This window comes from Dipodomys spectabilis, unplaced genomic scaffold (genome assembly GCF_019054845.1).
Source record: "Dipodomys spectabilis isolate Male_0828 unplaced genomic scaffold, ASM1905484v1 ptg000523l, whole genome shotgun sequence".
Lineage (NCBI taxonomy): Eukaryota > Metazoa > Chordata > Mammalia > Rodentia > Heteromyidae > Dipodomys > Dipodomys spectabilis.
Genome location: NW_024871200.1, coordinates 146376 through 153367, shown reverse-complemented (window position 1 = coordinate 153367; position 6992 = coordinate 146376).

Here is a 6992-nt window from a genome sequence, read left to right as displayed (position 1 = left end):
ACAAGAATTGCAAGAGCGGGATGAGCATAGACAAAGATCAATAAAGGCATTCATGGAATCCATAAACAGGCACCTGAAAGGAGTCAGGGAGACCACAAAGAGAATGCTGAATGGAGCCCAACAGAAGCAATGGGAGTCCAAGGAAACCATCACCATTCAACTAAGTGATTTGAGAATAAACACAACACAAGTTAAGGAAGGAAAGAATTTCATACAAGATCTAAAACAAAGCTCCAACAAAGATTTTGAAGCCATAAAAACCGACCAATCAGAAGCAAAAGAAATGAAAAAAATGTAGTAGAAAGTCTTGACAGTAGGTTAGACCATGCAGAAGATTGAATCTCCGGCATTGAAGATAGCCTAGGTATTATAGAGAAAGAACATACAACTATCCAAGACAAATTCAAGAAATATGATAAATCTATTCAACACTTGGAAGACACCATCAGAAGGTCTTATCTGAGGGAAATGGGTGTAGAGGAGCACATAGAGACAGAAGTTAATGGTCTAGAAAATTTGTTTAACAGGATCCCAGCAGAAAACTTCCCAACACGCAAAAAGATAGGCATATTCAGATACAAGAAGCTTTTAGAACTCCAAATAGACCAGACAAGGACAGGACATCCCATCATCACATTATAATCCACACGGGATCAATTCAGATCAAGGAAAAGATCCTTAAAGCTGCCAAGGAGAAAAGATCAGTCACCTATAAAGGAAAACCAATTAGAATCACCTCAGATTTCTCAACAGAGACAATTAAAGCAAGAAGAGCCTGGAATGATGTATGCCATGCCCTAAAGACAAACAACTATCAACCAAGAATAGTGTACCCAGCTAAACTCTCCTTCATAACTGAAGGTAAAATAAAAATCTTCCATAGCAAAGAAAAACAAACAATATATGTCCATCAAATCAACTCTACAAAGGATTCTTAATGTCCTACACATAGAAAACCACAAGACCACAATAAAGGCCAAGAAACCACACGCAAACAGAATCCAAGAACCATAGGAAGAATCCAGTAGGAGTAGCTACCAAGAAGGAGGATAAAATGGCAGGAACATCCAAATACCTCTCAGTCTTATCTCTCAATATTAACGGATGTAACTCCCCAATAAAGCGAACGCTTTCTATGAAGCCATCATTACCCTCATACCAAAACCCTCATCAAAGAAAGAGCACTATAGACCCATTTCTTTCATGAACATAGATGCAAAGCCTCTCAACAAAATTTTGGCTAATCGATTTCAACAATTCATCCAAAAAATCATACACCACGAGCAAACAGGATTCATTTCAGCGATACAAAGCTGCTTCAATATACGCAAATCAATTAACATAATTCATCACATCAAAAAGAGCAAGGATAAGAACCACAGGGTTATCTCAATAGATGCAGAAAAAGCTTTTGACAAGATCCAACACCCCTTTATGGTGAAGGTCCTGGAAAAATTAGGAAACCATGGAACATTCCTCAATACAATAAAGGCTGTGTATGACAAGACTACAGAAAGCATTGTACTCAATGGTGAAAAACAAAGCTATTTCCTCTAAACTCAGGAATGAGACAAGGATGCCCACTCTCTCTTCTGCTCTTCAATCTACTATTAGAATGCCTATCTACACCAATAAGACAAGATGCGAACATAAAGGGGATCCCAATAGAGTAAGAAGAAGTAAAACTCCCCCTCTTTGCAGATGACATGATCTTGTATTTAAAGAATCCACTCCCAAGTTACTCAAGGTGATACAAATCTTTGGCAAAGTAGCAGTGTATGAAATTAATCCTCAAAAATTAATGGCTTTTCTGTATGCCAACAACGAGAAAATTGTGGCTGAAATTAGGAAAGCAACTCTATTCCTAATAGCCCCACAAAAAATGAAATACCTAGGAATTAACTTAACCAAATGAGTGAAGGACCTCTATGATGAAAACTTTAAATACCTAAAAAAGGAAATCAAAACAGACTTAGAAAGTGGCAAAAAAACCCCTATGTTCTTAGATTGGAAAGATCAACACCATAAAAATGGCAATACTTCCCAATGCTATCTATAAATTGAATGTGATACCTATCAATATTCCAACCTCATTCTTCAAGGAAATAGAAAAGGCAATCCAAAAATATATATGGAACAATAAAAGACCACGTATAGCAAAAACGATCCTTAACAGAAAGAACAGTGCTGGATGAAAATCAATAACAAATTTCAAACTCTTCTAGAAAGCCATAGTAATCAAAACAGCTTGGTACTTGTGCCAGTGCACAAGAACAGACCTCAGGAACAATGGAATAGAATTGAAAACCCAGAAATGAACCTAAAGAACTACAGACATCTTATCTTGATAAGGCAGCTAAAAAAAATAGAATGGAAGGAAGACAGTCTCTTCAGTAAATGGTACTGGAAAAATTGGTTAACTACTTGTAGAAAACTAAAGCTAGATCCTTATATATCACCCTGCACCAGAATCAACTCTAAATGGGTCAAAGTCCTCGGAGTCAAAACAGACACTCTGAAAACTTTACAGGATGGAATAGGAGAAACCCTAGCTCTCCTTGGCAAAGGACGAAATTTTCTTAATAGAGACCCGGAAACAACAAATCATAGAAAGGTTGGACAAATGGGATTGCATGAAGTTGCAGAGCTTATGCATGGCAAAGACAAAGCTAGCAAGATCAATAGAAAGCCTACGGATTGGGAGAAGATCTTCACTATCCATACAACGGACAAGGGTCTCATATCTAAAATATACTTGGAACTCCAAAAAATTAAATCCCCCAACAACAAATCCTAAAAGAAACAACTGCCCAATAAATAAGTGGGCTAAAGAGAAACTTCTCTGAAGAAGAAAGAAGGATGGCCAATAGACACATGAAGAAATGCTCAACCTCCCTAGCCATAGAAAATGCAAATCAAAACAGCATTGAGATACCACCTCACCTCAGTTAGAATGGCTAAAATCAAGAACTGTAATAACAACAGATTCAGGAGGAGATGTGGATAGGGGAACCCTACTGCATTGTTGGTGGTAGTGTAAACGTGGTCAACAACTTTGGCAAGTGGTATGGAGGTTCCTCAAAAGACTCTACATAGAGCTCCCCTATGACCGAGCAATCCTACTTTTGGGCATTTACCCAAATGATCACAAAGAAGACCACGCTAAAGCTCCCAGCACAGCTATGTTTATGGCAACATTATTTACCATAGCTAAGCTTAGAACCAACCCAAATGCCCCTCAGTAGATGAATGGATCAAGTAATTGTGGTATATATACACAATGGAACTCTTTGCCTCCATCAGAAAGAATGATATTTCCCCATTGTCAGGAAAATGAAAGTCTAGGAAAAAATTATATTAAGTGAAGTAAGCCAGGCCCAAATGCACATAGGCGCCATAGTTTCCCTTATTGGTAGTAAATAGTATATGTCTGAGACAAGCAGAAAAGGTAAGATTCATTGATGTTATGTGAAATGTACCCCAACATAATTATTCAAATATTTTTTTCTTTCATGCGATTGTTTGTGATATATTTATAAGATGAATTTTTGTTGCTTTGTATGTCCCTCCCCCACGATATAACTCCTGTTTTCACTGTATTTTATGTTGGTATAATTTGTGGAGGGGAAGGGGAAAAAAATCGTTTAAGAAGGAATAGAGTTGGACCCATTGTAACAATGAGATTTACAAGATGTTATGTCGAAAAACGAACTTTAAAACTTTTGCAAGGCGGGGAATAACGGGGAGGGGCAGAAGGGGTGAGATGGCAAGGGATAGAAAGGGGAAACAAAGGAGGAGGCAACAATGCTAGATAAGAAATGTACTCATTATCTTGCCCATGTAATTGTAACTCCTCTGTATGGTATTTTCAGAATAATAAAAAAAACCCTTCATACCTATTAATGGTATATGAATTCTATGTGCTTAGAAGGGTCTTTTTATATTCACAGCCGTCTTTGGCATACACAGACAGATCATGGGTTATATGAAGATAATAAATTTCCAGATGCTTGCCAGGAGGAGTAAAACCTATAGTTACTTTTTTTCCCAGAGGCTTCCCTCTTCATGAAAGAAATATGCTACTTGATGCAGGAATTCACAAAACTACATTACTAGGAAGAACTTAAACAATCATCCAACATTACAGAGTTGAGGGAGATGAATTGATCTCCTGAATAATTTACTTTTGGGTCAAATAAAAGCAGGCTGCCATGAAGAGAGTAGACTTTAGAGAAACATGATGAGTTGTATGTAAATAGTTGCTTTGCTAATTTTCTTAATTTGTGAACTAATACAGGGAAATAAAGTACAGCAAGGTAAAAAAAAAATAAAGAACTCTGCATTGAAATACTCATTTGTGTGTGTACACACACGTGCATGTTCATGTGCTCATGCATGCATTCATCATTCCTGCTCTAAGCATCTGTGCCCCAGGATAGTGGTCTACCACTTGAGCCACTGCTGCACTTCTGGTTTTTTGGAGATAATCACATGTTTTTTCATGATTGGACTGGCTTTGAACAGTGGTCTACAGATATCGGCCTCCCGAGTAGCTAGCTAAGCTAATTCACCCTCTGAGTAGCTAGTTAAAATTCTGTTTGTCCTCTATGCTTCACTGCTTTTTTATCCTTTTCCTGAGGTAATCACAAGCCTGTCATCTATGTGTCTAATTGCTTTAAAAATACTGTTACTGCTTGGCACCAGGGGCTCCAATCTATACTCTTAACTACTTAGGAGGCTTGAGAACAAAAAGCAGGACAAATTTTAGGGGAGTTCCTTCCCAATCTATACCTGGGTGCATTGGATCATTTCCACCATCCTGCACTATCTAGAGACTAAAATTGGAAGGACTGCAGGATCCAGGAAACTAGACAAGTTGGTGTGCAACTCGGATGCCATTGATGCATCAGGTGCATGTCCTTGTGGAAAGGGAACCCCTATCCTAAAATTAACCACTGATATAATGCAAGCCTAGCATTATTGTTCTTGTTAGGCTGGAATTATATCAGTGGTTAATTTTAGGATAGGGGTTCCCTTTCCACAAGAACAAGTTGAAATCCTCACAATTTTCCAAAACCAAAATAAGTACATACATTAACATCCCAAAACTTAGTACAATCTGTTCTTTGCTCCAATATCATCTTTATCTAATTATCATATGATGTGACAGAATAGCTTCTTCATTAAACTTATGATATATTTTAAAAGACCTAAAAAATTCTTTCTCACTTATTAAGTGCAAACGAATGGCATATTGCCTCATTCTTACATATTTGACTGCCACTAAAAATCCATTCAATGATTATTATAGTAATATATTCTGATTTATTACTTTATTTGTAAAAGATTTTAAACATTTTGCTTTTGTGCTGACGTTTAAGTATTTAAATAGTATCATCAAAATATATTCCTTGGTTACTTGGGGCAGTTTTTTATAAAGTTTTTAACTAATGGCTTCTAAGAATTCTTAATTGCTATATTATCTGTTTTATTTTTAATTTCAATATAATTTTATTTAAAGGTAATGTACAGAGGGGTTACTGGTACATAATTAAGGTAATGAGTACATTTCTTTTGGAAGGAATATTGTTATCTCCTCCATCGATTTTTTTGGACACTCAATTACTGATGCTTTTGCTGTTGGTATTGTTCAAATGTACTTTTGCTTTCTTTGTTCATACTTTTTTATTATAAAATTGATATAAAAAGGGCTTACAGTTACTTAAGTCAACTAAAAGGTACACTTCATTTTATTTTCTATATTTCAAATTTTGGTCTTAATTAATTATTTTCTTGTTTTTTAAGATAATTCTTTTTTCAGAGTTGTAGGATTAGTTCATTTAATTTTGCATGATTTTTACACATGTAAATTATTCACATATATGTTACTTTTAAAACATTTAACATGTGAATATTTAATATTATTTTCTTAATTATTATATGGTTGGTGAATTTACATAAATTGGTTTTATTATAGTTCTAAACATATTTTTCCAGGTAACAAATAATTACTGTGTTTTCAAGAATCACATACTATATTAAGAAAGGCTTCATTTCCTGGTCACTTTTTTGTAAATATTTGTACTTGAATTAAAAAAAAAAAGTTTGAGCTGGGCATGGTGATTTGGGTCTTCCATTTTCTACCTATGGTAGGAACTGTGAATAGGGTTTCTAATTCGGGAGAGCCTGAGAAACTATGAGACTTTATCATAAAAATATCCAGAGTGAAATGATTTGAGATATAGCCACCCATAGCGAGATATAGAGCACCTGCTTATCATATTCTAAATCTTGAGACTTAAACACCAGTAACATCTTTTGTCAAAATTAAAGGATACATGTTTCAAAATGTTTATTATTTAAAACTTATTTACAAAGGTTCTCATATCTTCTATTTCTTAATTTTCCATTTACTTAATCTACAAGAATCCAAGTATATTGTGATTATTTGATTTCTACTAAATGTTTAAATAGTATGAGCAATATTATGATTTCATATGTTAATCAATTTTTAATATTTGTGATATTTCCTCTATTTAATATTATAATATCAATATTCCAAATGTGTGTATGTGGTATGTGTGTGTATGTGTGTGTGTGTGTGTGTGTGTGTGTTTATATGGTTTTTGTGTGTGTGTGCTTTGTGTGTACCTTTGTAATGCTTGGGAGATCACACCATTATTTCACATATGTTAGGTCAAGATTTTACCACTGAACTATACTGTGTAGTTATAATGTAAATAATGTTTTAAATTATGACTTTAAAATTTTCATTCCTAGTATGTTTTTTCAAAATTGTATATGATTAAATGTGATACATTTTCTATCCACGTTAGCAATTTGTATTGTTATTTCCACTGCTTTTTCACTTCCAAATTCTTGTGTTTGTTATTGATAAAGGTTTTACTTTGCTTCTTTTCTCTCTTCATTCTTTTTGCCTTTAGAGTTTAGCTATTGTTTCCTTTATTTCTTTGGAAATTAATTATCATATT